Below are 14,428 nucleotides of genomic sequence, written 5' to 3' on the forward strand. Positions count from 1 at the left end.
CCTGCACATGTATTCTACTGTATGCTTATTGTTATTGTTGAATGTATGGTTATTTTGACCCTTGGTTATTGTTGTTAATGTTCTCCCGTTGATACTATTGATTATTATTATTAATTATGTTAATATTGTAAATCTCCAAAGTGAGCTTTGGCAATATGTGCATTGTTACGTCATGCCTATAAAGTAAAGCGAATTGAATTGACTGGAGAGAGACAGACTGGAGAGAGGGATAGACTGGAGAGAGGGTGAGGGAGGGAGGCCGTGAGCAGGCAAACAGGCCCAACCCCCACTCTTACACTAGCCCAAGCCAATTGCATGTATCAGATGCTCAGCAGGCTCTGCTCACACTTACTGGTCTGACAACATTGGACACTTTATGGAACACAAAGCCTTCACTATCTCATCCTGGGATATCCAAGGCCTGAGGGCATCTGTCTTTGATCTAAAGAGCAGGAACCTGGACTTCACCAAATAAATTAGAAATGCAGACAGTGTCATCCTACAAGAAACATGGTATAGAGGAGATGTACCCACTGGTTGCCCTCTACGTTACAGAGAGCTGAACATCCACCAAACTACCAGGTTTGAAACAGGGAAGGGGCTTAGGGAGTATACTAATTTGGTATAAAGCAGACTTAACTCACTCTATTAATGTAAGGGCACAAGGTGAGACCCAAATGCAGACACAGGAGGCAGATGGTTGAACTCCGATATTTATTATAACAAAGGGAGTAGGCAAAGGCAGGTCGGGGACAGGCGAGAGTTCATAAACCAGGTCAGAAACCAACCAGTACCAGACGATAGGCAGTCACGAGGTCAGGCAGGGGTCAGAAACCAGATCTGAGTCCAAAACAGTACAAGGGGATAGGCAGGCTGGTAGTCAGAACAGGCAGAGTGGTCAGGCAGGTGGGTACGGAGTCAGGACAGGCAAGGGTCAAAGTAAACAGAGACTGGGAAAAATAGGGGCAAGGACAAAACGCTGGTTGACTTGGCAAACAAGACGAACTGGCACAGAGAGACAGGAAACACAGGGACATATACACCGGGGATAATAAGCGACCACTGGAGGGGTGGAGACAATCACAAGGACAGGTGAACCAGATCAGGGTGTGACAATTCAATTATTCAAAACGTTTTACATTTGGCTAGAAATTCAAAAGGAAATGAAACAAAATGGAGAAGAAAAAAAGTCCTCTTGTGTGCTACCTATATCCCCCCCCACTAGAATCCCCATATTTTAATGCAGACAGCTTCTCCATTCTAGAGGGGAGATCAATAATTTCCAGACCTAGGGACATGTACTAATCTGTGGTGACCTAAATGCCAGAACTGGACAAGAACCTGACACCCTCAGCACACAGGGGGACAAACATCCAACTGGAGGTGACAGCATTCACTCCCCCATATGCCCCCCTAGACACAACTACGACAACATAACCAACAAAAACCTGTCACAACTCCTGCCGGTCTGTCGCACGATGGGTATGTACATAGTCAATGGTAGGTTTCGAGGGGACTCCTACTGTAGGTACCTCTATAGCTCATCTCTTGACACTAGTACTAAAGACTACTTTATCACCAACCTCAACCCAGAGTCTCTCAATGTTCACAGTCAGCCCACTGACACCACTATCAGATCACAGCAAAATCACAATCTACTTGAACAGAGCAATAATCAACCATGAAGTATCGAAGCCAAACAGACTTAAGAAATGCTATAGATGGAAGGAGGGTAGTGTAGAAACCTACCAAAAAACAATTGGCCAACAACAAATCCAATCCCTCTTAGACAACTTCCTGGACAAAATGTTTTCCTGTAATAGTGAAGGTGTAAACTTAGCAGTAGGAAGCTAACATATCAAATCAGCTAACATATCACATTTTATTTCCAGCAGAAAACCTAAGACGACTAACAACAATGAGAAATGGTTTGATGAAGAATGTAAAAACCTACGAAAGAAATTGAGAAACCTTTCCAACCAAAAACACAGAACCAGAAAACCTTAGCTTACCCCTTCACTATGGTGAAACACTAAAACAATACAGAAATATACAAAGAAAAAAGAAGGAACAGCATGACAGAAAAAAGCTCATTGTGATTAACGAATCCATAGAATCAAATCACCTCTGAAAATTGGAACACACTAAACAAAAAACAACACGGAGAGCTATCTATCTTAAATTCAGAATAATGGATAAACCACTTCTCCAACCTTTTCTGCCAGATAGCAAGGAACCAAGAGTAAAATCATAGAGTGCATTCGGAAAGTTTTCAGACCCTTTGACTTTTTCTGCATTTTGTTACATTACAGCCTTATTCTAAAATGTACAGGACAAAATATAAACCCTCCAACCCAAAAAAGTCTGTGGTGTTGATGGTATACTAAACGAAATGATAAAATATACAGACCACAAATTCAAATGGGCTATTCTTAAAATCTTCAACATTATCCTCAGCACTGGCATCTTCCCTAATATTTGGAACCAAGGCCTGATCACCCCAATCCACAAAAGTGGAGACAAATTTGACCCCAATCATTACCGTGGAATAAGCGTCAGCAGAAATCTCGGAAAATCCCCTGCAGTATCATCAACAGCAGACTCCAACATGTAATCAGTGAAAACAATGTCCTGAGCAAATGTCAAATTGGCTTTTTACCAAAATAATGTACCACAGACCATGTATACACCCTGCACATCCCGATTGATAAACAAATAAAACAAAACAACAGCGACGTCTTCTCATGTTTTGTTGATTTCAAAAAAGCTTTTGACTCAATTTGGCATTAGGGTCTGCTATACAAATTGATAGAAAGCAGTGTTGGGGTAAAGCATATGACATTATAAAATCAATGTACACAAATAATAAACACAGATTTCTTTCCTCAAGGCCGTGGGGTGAGACAGGGATGCAGCTTGAGCCCCACCCTCTTCAACATATATATCAATGAATTGGCAAAGGCACTAGAACAGTCTGCAGCACCCAACCTCACTCCACTGGACTCAGAAATCCAATGTCTGCTGTTTGCAGATGATCTAGTGCTTCTCTCCCCAACCAAAGAGGGCCTACAGCAGCACCTACAGTGGCTTGTGAAAGTATTCACCCCCTTGGCATTTTTCCTATTTTGTTTTCTTACAACTTGGAATTAAAATAGATTTTTGGGGGGGTTGTATCATTTGATTTACACAACATGCCTACCACTTTGAAGATGCACATTTTTTTTTTTTGAAAAACAAACAAACAAGACAAAAAGACAGAACCTGAGTGTGCATAACTATCCCCCCCCCCCAAAGTCAATACTTTGTAGAGCCACTTTTGCAGCAATTACAGCTGCAAGTCTCTTGGGGTATGTCTCTATAAGGTTGGCACGTCTAGCCACTGTGATTTTTGCCCATTATTCAAGGTAAAACTACTCTAGATCCATCAATTTGGATGGGTTCCGCTGGTGTATAGCAATATTTAAGTCATACCACAGATTCTCAATTGGATTGAGGTCTGGGCTTTGACTAGGCCATTCCAAGACATTTAAATATTTCCCCTTAAACCACTCGAGTGTTGCTTTAGCAGTATGCTTAGGGTCATTGTCCTGCTGGAAGGTGAACCTCTGTCCTAGTCTCAAATCTCTGGAAGACTGAAACCGGTTTCCTTCAAGAATTTCTTTGTATTTAGCGCCATCCATCATTCCTTCAATTCTAACCAGTTTCCCAGTCCCTGCCGCAAAAAAAACATCCCCAGAGCATGATGCTGCCACCACCATCCTTCACTGTGGGGATGATGTTCTTGGGGTGATGAGAGGTGTTTGGGTTTGCGCCAGACATAGCGTTTTCCTTGATGGCCAAAAAGCTACATTATAGTCTCAGCTAACCAGGGTACCTTCTTCCATATGTTTGGGGAGTCTCCCACATGCCTTTTGGCGGACACCAAACGTGTTTGCTTATTTTTTTCTTTAAGCAATGGGTTATTTCTGGCCACTCTTCTGTAAAGCCCAGCTCTGTGGAGTGTACGGCTTAAGGTGGTCCTATGGACAGATACTCCAATCTCCGCTGTAGAGCTTTGCAGCTCCTTCAGGATTATCTTTGGTCTCTTTGTTGCCTCTCTGATTAATTGTCTCCTTGCCTTGTCCATTAGTTTTTGTAGGCAGCCCTCTCTTGGCAGGTTTGTTTTGGTAATAATGGATTTTACGGTGCTCCGTGGGATGTTCAAAGTTCCTTATATTTTTTTATAACCCAACCCTGATCTGTACTTCTCCACAACTTTGTCCCTGACCTGTTTGGAGAGCTCTTTGGTCTTCATGGTGGTGGTGCCCCTTGCTTACTGGTGTTGCAGACTCTGGGGCCTTTCAGAACAGTGTGTGTATATTTATACTGAGATCATGTGACAGATCATGTGACACTTAAATAAAGTCCACTTGTGTACAATCTAACTTATTATGTGACTTCTGAAGGTAATTGGTTGCACCAGATCTATTTAGGGGCTCCATAGCAAAGGGGGTGAATACATATGCACGCACCACTTTTCCGTTTAACTTTTTTTGTTTGTTTTTGAAACAAGTATTTTTTTTCATTTCACTTCACCAATTTGGTGTCCACATACTTTTGGTCATATAGTGTACCTGTCGAAACATCTCATTCTAAAATCATGGGCATTAATATAGAGTTGATCCCACCTTTGCTGCTATAACAGCCTCCACTCTTCTGGGAAGGCTTTCCACTAGATGTTGGAACGTTGCTGTGGGGACTTGCTTCCTTTCAGCCACGTGAGCATTAGTGAGGTTCGAGCACTGATGTCAGGGGATTAGGCCTGGCTCGCAGTCGGCGTTCCAATTCATCCAAAAGGTGTTCAATGGGGTTGAGGTCAGGGCTCTGTACAGGCCAGTCATGTTCTTCCACACGAATCTCAACAAACTATTTCTGTATGGACCTCACTTTGTGCACGGGGGCGTTGTCATGTTGAAACAGGAAAGGGCCTTCCCCAAATGGTTGCCACAAAGCTTGAAGCACAGAATCGTCTTGAATGTCATTGTATGCTGTAGCGTTAAGATTTTCCTTCATTGGAACTAAGGGGCCTAGCCTGAACCATGAAAAACAGCCCCAGACCATTATTCCTCCTCCACCAAACTTTACAGTTGGCACTGTGCATTCGGGCAGGTACCGTTCTCCTAGCATCTGCCAAACCCAGATTCGTCTGTCGGACTGCCAGATGGTGAAGTGTGATTCATCCCTCCAGAGAACTGCTCCAGAGTCCAATGCGGCGAGCTTTACAGCACTCCAGCCGACGCTTGGCGTGTGTGCGCCTGCTCGGCCATGAAACCCCATTTCATTAAGCTCCCGACAAACAGTTCTTGTTCTGACGTTCCTTCCAGAGGTAGTTTTGAACTCGATAGTGAGTGTTGCAACCGAGGACAGAAAACCTTTTACGCACTTCAGCAGTTGGCGGTCCTGTTCTGTGAGCTTGTGTGGCCCAGCCAGAGCTCGGACTTGAACCCGATCGAACATCTCTGGAGAGACCTGAAAATAGCTGTGCACCTGCGCTCCCCATCCAACCTGACAGAGCTTGAGAGGATCTGCAGAGAAGAATGGGAGAAACTCCCCAAATACTGGTGTGCCAAGCTTGTAGCGTCATACCCAAGAAGACCCGAGGCTGTAATCACTGCCTAAGGTGCTTCAACAAAATACTGAGTAAAGGATCTGAATACTTATGTAAATGTTATATTTCAGTTTAAAAAAATATATAAATCAGCAAAAAAATATATAAAATTCGTTTTTGCTTTGTCATTATGGGTATTGTGTGGTTTGATGAGAAAAAAAACCCTATTTTATCCATTTCAGAATAAGTCTGTAACGTAACAAAATATGGAAAAAGTCAAGGGGTCTGAATACTTTCCGAAGGCACTGTATGTACTAGTACTCCCACACTTTGTTTGTATTGCATATTTGACATATTACCTGAATTCCTCACCACCCATCTAGGGCTGTGGCCGTCATGAAATTTTGTCAGCCGGTGATTGTCAAGCAAATATCTGCCGGTTTCATGGTAATTGACCGTAATTAACATCAAATCAAGTTTATTTTATATAGCCCTTCGTACATCAGCTAATATCTCGAAGTGCTGAACAGAAACCCAGCCTAAAACCCCAAACAGCAAGCAATGCAGGTGTAGAAGCAACATAAACACATTTAGCATCTCCTGGCTTCCACACACAGCCTACAAACCAATGATGCAGGCCTTTGGAACATCTACATTTAAAAAAAGTCTAATAAATCCATATCCTACACCATCACAATTAATCCATGATGTGTTTTAGACAGGTCTAACGAAATGATAGGAAATTATTGGAAGAAAATGTATTTCAGGAGACAGAATAGCATACTCCTTCTCCTTATGTCAGGCCATGATCTGACTATGCCATGTGTCTGTGGGCTTCACTAGTTCATTTAGCAGACAAGAATTCTTTGAATTCTGTGGCATTATTTTATATTATTTCATAGTATGAAGAGTACAATTGAACATAGCTGAATCAAATAGAAAGGGGCTTTTCCACCAAAGATTTCTGAGGGAGTGCGCCCACGCGGCTAATCTGTGTTGAGCGGTTAACAAAGAAACAGGTCTTCCTATAGGCTAAATTTAGAGTTATTTACGCAGCTTTAGTTGTGATCAAAACATATATCCCAACGTTTGTATTTTGAATACATTCTAAGGCTGCATGTTGCTCCTTTTAATGATGATTTGTTGCACGACAGGCATGAGCTCTGCTTTGTTATTTGCGCAGGCTGCACACATTTCATCAGTTCCTCCATCACAATTTGATAAGCACTTGATAATGCCTCGAATTTCCCAGCGGTATCCCCTTTGTGTGGTCGTAATGCCCCCCACCCCAAAAAAAATCCTGGACTTTTGCAGCCACTGGCTGTTGTGCCCTTAGACTGAATATAATCATTTTAATTCCCTGCTCCCGGCTGCGTGCTCCGAAACACTTCTCACTCACATTGCTCTCAGACAGCTGAATTCTTATTAGCCGATGCCTGTCACGTCATCGGGGTCGCAACTGCGTGCGGCCTTATCCAATTCCGAGGCGCACCATGAAGATATTGGAAGATACTGTCCACATTTACTTTTCATCAGCCAACAAGATGAGTAGACTTAACAAACAGCAAAATCTCTAGCTTATCAACTTTTGTACTATGGGGGATAGTAGATTGACATAGGCTGGCTACTTGAAATTCTTGAAACTTGAAATGCATACACACACTGCTTATGTATGCCCGTTAGGCTCTACACCCGTTGTAAAGTGGATTAATGCGCTTCATTTTAAGAAGTTATTTGGTCATTTTAGTTGTGATACAAACCTTATCAAAACATATAGGCCTATGGGCTAGGTTACATGAGGTGTGATACTACGATTATAAAAAAGCCTTACTGCACACTAGCTGGGCATCATTCACAAGTGATAACATATCATTCACAAGTGATAGGCTAATATTATCACCCATCAGACTGTTCTTGATTGCATCTTGTCTTTACATATACTTGTAATGAACATGATGGGAGACAGAGAGCTGGTTTCAAGCGCAGGGCACAGCAGGTGTTTATTTGTAAAGGACCACAGAAGGAGGCAGGCAGAAGGTCATACACAGGGGGTCCAAAAAGGCAACAGTACAGGCAGGGAGCAGGCTAGTAACGTCGCCCGGGAGATCAGGCAATAGGTTGATAACAGGAAATCCGATAGGCTAAAGTACAGGCAGGGAAGAAGCAAAAGGCGTCGTTAGTGAGGCAGGCCAAAACTATCATACACGGGAGGATTCAATTACGGGAAAAACAGAGCTTCGACTAGAAGTGTGTCACAAAACAAACAATACCTCACAATGATGGGGTGCAAAGAACTGAACTAAATAGTGTGTGACATTGTCATACAGGTGTGTGAACAGGTGATCACAATTCAGGTGATTGGGATCTGGAGCGTGAGCTGCGTTCAGGGGATCTACAGTGGGGCAAAAAAGTATTTAGTCAGCCACCAATTGTGCAAGTTCACCCAGTTAAAAAGATGAGAGGCCTGTAATTTTTATCATAGGTACACTTCAACTATGACAGACAAAATGAGAAAAAAATCCTGAAAATCACATTGTAGGATTTTTAATGAATTTATTTGCAAATTATGGTGGAAAATAAGTATTTGGTCAATAACAAAAGTTTATCTCAATACTTTGTTATATACCCTTTGTTGGCAATGACAGAGGTCAAACGTTTTCTGTAAGTCTTCACAAGGTTTTCACACACTGTTGCTGGTATTTTGGCCCATTCCTCCATGCAGATCTCCTCTAGAGCAGTGATGTTTTGGGGCTGTTGCTGGGCAACACGGACTTTCAACTCCCTCCAAAGATTTTCTATGGGGGGTTTTCTACACGCGCGTGTGCGTGTATGTGCGTGAGCGTGCGGTGAAAAAAATAAATGTGTGTTTGGGTGTTCACACTTCATTTTCAAACGAGCCCATTCACCACCAGTGGTGTAGAAATCTCCTTGGCTGTGTAACGACTCGATACCATTAGTGCTGCACGCAAAAATAGACCCCATTCTGACATGTTGACAGCGCCTGGTGAAAAACACGTCTGTTTGCTACAGTATGGCTGTGTCTCAAATGACACTCTGTACCATATAAAGTGCAGTGCTTTGGACCAGGGACCATAGGGCTCTAATCAAAAGTAATGCACTATGTAGGGAATAGGGTGCCATTTGGGACGTAACCTATGTATCTGAGAAACCATTGACGTTTAAACTAATTAAATTAGTCTATCTAATTTAAAGTTCGATATGCAGCCTTAAAGGCACATTTGCTGAGTTGCTAGCTGTTATAATACGCCTCTCCTCCTGGTCCGGTGGATGTAGACTTCTTTGCATGCATCCCAATGAGGCAGTGTTATGTATGCACTGAATGTATAATGATGTTATACAAGGCTTGCTCATCCTAACTTGCCGTGTTCTATCTCTCTCACTCTCTCCTCCCCTCTCTCTCCTCCCCTCCCCTCTCTCTCCTCCCCTCCCCTCTCTCTCCTCCCCTCTTCTCCCCTCTCTCTCTTTCACCCCCCCCTCTCTCTTGAAGTCAACGCAGAGTGAAATCCAGAGAAGTAACTTCCAGCTCTCATCCCCGTCTCACGGTAGGTCCATGTTTTACAGTTGTTTCCCCCACTCTGCGTAGGAGTTAGCTCTATTTTTGGGGGGTTCTCCGCTTTCTCAGCGTATGTCCTGTGTCTCTATCGTTTTGACGTGCGCCCTGCCCCTCAATTTCTCCATTGCGTCCAGTGCAATCGAGCTGCCAGAACAAAGGTTTCCCATGCTGTATCTGTCCGTCATGTGCCCAGTCTGTCTATTGGGATGCTGGTGGCTGGTGCAATGATTTTGCTTTTAAGAGGGGATGAAAAATGAAACAATGCAACAGGTTTTTTTTCTTCTTTTCATCTAAATATAAAAGCGTGTATTTTTATTGTTCAGTTGGAGCTGTACATGCAAGCATTTTGCTTGGGGAAAATGTGAGCCGTCATCATGGCAGACTGTGTCCCGCAGGAGATTAAACACGCACGGGCGGGCACACCTCCAACACAAACCTCCACACACATCCTCTCCTGGCTAACACACACATCCTCTCCTGGCTAACACACACATCCTCTCCTGGCTAACACACACATCCTCTCCTGGCTAACACACACATCCTCTCCTGGCTAACACACACATCCTCTCCTGGCTAACACACACATCCTCTCCTGGCTAACACACACATCCTCTCCTGGCTAACACACACATCCTCTCCTGGCTAACACACACATCCTCTCCTGGCTAACACACACATCCTCTCCTGGCTAACACACACATCCTCTCCTGGCTAACACACACATCCTCTCCTGGCTAACACACACATCCTCTCCTGGCTAACACACACATCCTCTCCTGGCTAACACACACCGTCAAACACATCCCACCTTCTCCGCAGGTTCTCACCCGGTCCAGTAAAAGACAGATATGAACTGGGAGGTTGGATTACTGCAAAGCACATTTGTTTCCCACTCTGCTATGCTGATCATGTTTAACCAGCATGTGTGTGACTTAAAAGCCCCTGTTTTTTTTTTTTTTCTTTTTTTTTGTGTGTGTTTTTATTTTCACAGTGTGGTGTCATCGAGATAACGTCTCTTTTGCAAAACAGACCTTTTGTATTCATATCACAGCTCCCAGACAATGTACGTTGTTTTGACTGCCGTGTTGTGCCTGCTGTATATTGGGACAGTTGGTAACAACCTCCCAAAACATTACTTGTCTCCCTTCCCTCATAAATTGCCGTAGGGGGGATGTCTGGGTCATGTTTTCCCCACTCTGCACCGGACGATAGTTTCCACTGCACCACCACTCCACTGCTCTATTGATCACGGCTGACCGCGGCAGCGGTGGGGTGTGTGGTACGTCCCTGGCTCTCTACCGTTTGTGACGTGCGCCCTGCACTCAATTGCTCCATTGCGTCAAGTGCAATCGAGCTGCCTCACACCCTTTGACCTTTGGATATCATTGGTTTAAAGAAACTCGACTCTCAGAGGAAATTGACTGTGCTAGTGAGTAGACCTGGATGGTATACTGTGTACCGGGGTATTTTTTCGAAATACCCACGGTATGATTTTCAATAACGTCCCCAAATTATAACGTGACGATCCGTTGTTGTGCAGTGCAAGAGAAGAGATCACGTTACACTTGACGTTCACTACTAATGTTTGCCAGCTAAAATATCTTATTACTGTAAGTCTAACTATCTAACTATCTGTAACTATGTGCCCAATACATTTTCTCCAGCCCAGGGCTCCAGCTATACATTTGGTTTGCTAAGTGTCTAGCTTGCAAGATCAAGCTTCTTGAGAGTAGGCTTAAACACTGGTGTACACTGATTTATAAGGCCATACTGGGTAAAATGCCATTTGGTCTCTGTTCTTTTTTTAATCAGGTCGGTAAATAAATATCAATTACCGTCCCATTCTCATTTGCTTTTAACAGTACCAAGAATTAGAACAGGTCATGGTAGAAATAGTTTTAGTTACTCAGCTCTGTAGTCCTGAAATTCTCTCCTGAACATTTAAAAATGTGATGATCTAGTCTCATTGGGGGAGTTTAAACACTTGTAAATATCATAGAAGAGTGTAATTGTCTTTAGTACAGCTGTTTTTTAGTCAAGACATTTGTGTTTTTTAACATAATATGTAATTGTTCTACTGTATGTGTGTCTATAATTTAGTTTAATATTGTGTTAGTGTATGTAAGTTGTTTTGTCTGAAACTTTGTTCCCCCTGCTGCTATTGGACCAGGTTTCTCTTGAAAAAGAGATGTTATCTCAATGAGAAAAACCTGTATAAATAAAGGTTAAATAAATTAGAGACAATCAATCCCTTCTGGAGTCTTCGATCAAGATTGCTGCTGTCTAATAGTTTATAACTGTAAGTAGCCTTTTGAGATAGTTGGATACATTTATGAGCTGGGTTGTCTGTACTTGCAATTAGTTTGTTTACTTACACTTGTTAGTATTTAGCTAGTGTCCGGTAAGGGAAAATCCCTAGTACTTTGTTTGCATTTGTATTTAAATGTTTATGTTTGAGACGAAATAGCGCCCTCTTGTGTGCACTGCCGGTAATACCGTATACCCCGCTATGGTAAAAGAACAGTATAAAGGTATAAGGGCACAAGGCGAGACCCAAATGCAGACACAGTAGGCAGATGGTTGAGCGCCGATATTTATTCAACCAAAAGGGGTAGGCAAACGGCAGGTCGTGGACAGGCGAGAGTTCATAAACCAGGTCAGAGTCCAAACAGTACCAGGCGATAGACAGACTCGAGGTCAGGACAGGCAGGGGCTCAGTGAACAGGTCCGAGTCCAAACAGTACAAGGGGATAAGCAGGCTCGAGGTCAGACCAGGTAGAGTGGTCAGGCAGGCGGGTTCGGCGTCAGGACAGGCAAGGGTCAAATCCAGGAGGACTAGGAAAAAACAGACTGGGGAAAAAATAGGAGCTAGGAGAAACGCTGTTTGACTAGGCAAAACAAGACGAACTGGCACAGAGAGCCAGGAAACACAGGGATAAATACACCGGGGGCGAAAAGGGTAAAACAGAAGACATCTGGAAGTGGGTGGAGACAATCACAAAGACAGGTGAAACAGATCAGGGCGTGACAAAAGGGACGTAAATCTGGCTACTGCCCAACTCCACTGGTGAGTACATTAGTGTGCATGCGAGTGTGTATAGCGTGCAAAAATATGGTGGCTGTATCCATGTATGTACAGCAGGGCTGTTTAAATAACTTGGGTCCTGGAGGTCCAGAACATCCCTGTTTTACATCCTCTCCTTCTAATCAGGGCCTGATTCAGATCTGGGACACCAAGTGAGTGCAATTGACTACGAGGTAGAAACAAAAAATGGTGGTTTGGCCCTTTCGGACTGGAAGTTGCTCTGATGTACAGTATACACTAACAGTATGTGTCTTTGAACGTGAAGTATACTCTCCCACTCCAGGTATCTCTCCCCTAGAGAGCTTTTCAGCCCACTCCCAAAACCCCACCACCCCCTCTCGTCTCTACATATAGTCACCGCGTCCAGTCACCACATCCACAGTCACAGCGCATCAGGTCCCAACGGACGCCCTAGCAGAAAGGAAGGAAGGGCAGGCAAGGATGCACTAACCACTAGCCACTGCTAGCTAGTGCCAGGCTAGCCAGGGCAGCAGAAGGCCGAGCTCAGCAGGGACAGCCCAATGCAATCTGTCTCTGGCGGAACCCGTCAGGCCAATACACAACACAGCCAGCTCTCTTTACTCAGTGTTAAAGTCTCACACTGATCCCAGACCTGTCACTTATTGGCAGTGGCACAACAGAGAACACACCGTGTAGTACAGGGTTTTGCCGTTGAGCTGCTAACCCCCCGGTTTTGATAAATCTTTATTATGTTATCATTACATCCATGTGTTTTTGTTATGAGTGAGATATTGGTAGTGTTATTTGGAAGAGGGGAAAGTTGGAGAGCAAATGTGTGTTTGGGACAGTAAAACAGTAAGGGGGGAACGTAAAGGAGAAGACATTAAAAAGAGAGACGGCTGCAATGAAAAAGAGTTCAGACGAAAAGCCACTTCAATGGCTGATGAATGCCGTGCACTGGGAGAGAGACAGCCACAGAATGATTTGGGGCCAGACAGTGCTGTCACACACCAAGCTGTGTGTGTGTGTGTGTGTGTGTGTGTCAAAGTGTGCGAGGGAATTATTAATATGCCGTGCTCTGTTTATAGCACACAGTTCATACTTTTAAAGGGATTGCTGCTATGAACAGGGGATTTCCCTTTTAAGATGATCAAAATGAAACGATGCAACTTGTTTTTTGCTGTTCTCGTCATCTAAATGCGGAAGCATCGTGCGTATTTTTTATTGTTCAGTTGGAGCTGTACATGCAAGCATCTTGCTTGGGGAAGTGTGAGCCGTCATCATGGCAGATTGTTTCCCACAGGAGATGATAAAACACGCACGTGCAGACACATCCTCTCCTGGCTAACGCACACAGTCAAACACATCCCGCCTTCTCCACAGGTTCTCACCCGGTCCAGTAAGGAAATATATGAACTGGGAGTGTCGTGACGGGGCGGTGAGTCGGAAGCAGGTGAAACGTTTTAAGAAAACAACAAAACCAAGGACACGATACTAACATAAGGCAGAACGCAAGAACAACGCACGGGCATGAAACTGGAACAGAAACAATGACGCCTGGGGAAGGAATCAAACGTAGTGACATATATATATAGGGCAGGTAATCAAGGAGGTGATGGAGTCCAGGCGAGTGTCATGAGGCGCTGGTGCGCGTGACGATGGTGCCATGTGTATCGGGATAATGAGCAGCCTGATGACCTAGAGGCCGGAGAGGGAGCACACGTGACAGGGAGGTTTGATTACTGCACATTTGTTTCCCACTCTGCTACACGGATCTTGTTTTAACACCTTTCGGTGTGTGAGTGTTTATTTCTGCCCGGGGGCTTTTGTGCACTGGGTGTTGTCCCAATACTCTCAAATGGGCTCCTCTAATTTTCCTCCTATGTAGGAACTGGGCTCCTATTGTTTATACTTTACTTTTTTCCCCTACTAAACTAAACTTCTATGTCCCATTGTACAAGTACAGTTTGATACAAGCTATTGGATTATGCTATTTGGTATGAAACCATCAATTATGGTCGACCTCAGTCGAGGTAAAGCCCTATAAGCCTGGGATTGGATTAATTGGATGCTCGTGTGTGGGAGGGGGCCTATGGGGAGGATTAATGTATAGCCAGTGGCACCGCAATGTATGGGACTGGTGGGCTCATTGTACAAAACAACAATGTGGTTTGCTGTATTGTTTGAATGTTTTCTTGACAGGGTCAACCCAATGAGATGT

General features: G+C 43.8%; 1 protein-coding gene across 5 annotated transcripts in view; it reads left to right on the forward strand.

The window, feature by feature from the left end:
- The window catches only part of adarb1b (adenosine deaminase RNA specific B1b), a 187,022-nt gene that overhangs the window by 89,824 nt on the left and 82,770 nt on the right, over positions 1–14,428 (forward strand). For 3 of the 5 annotated variants that reach the window (XM_055870828.1, XM_055870832.1, XM_055870830.1), the window contains exon 3: positions 9,096–9,150. The gene's annotated coding sequence lies outside the window, so the exon portion shown is untranslated. The remainder of the gene's footprint in view (positions 1–9,095; positions 9,151–14,428) is intronic. The other 2 variants (XM_055870831.1, XM_055870833.1) reach the window with 1 other exon arrangement.

Source organism: Salvelinus fontinalis, chromosome 19 (assembly GCF_029448725.1).
Source record: "Salvelinus fontinalis isolate EN_2023a chromosome 19, ASM2944872v1, whole genome shotgun sequence".
Taxonomy (NCBI): Eukaryota; Metazoa; Chordata; class Actinopteri; order Salmoniformes; family Salmonidae; genus Salvelinus; species Salvelinus fontinalis.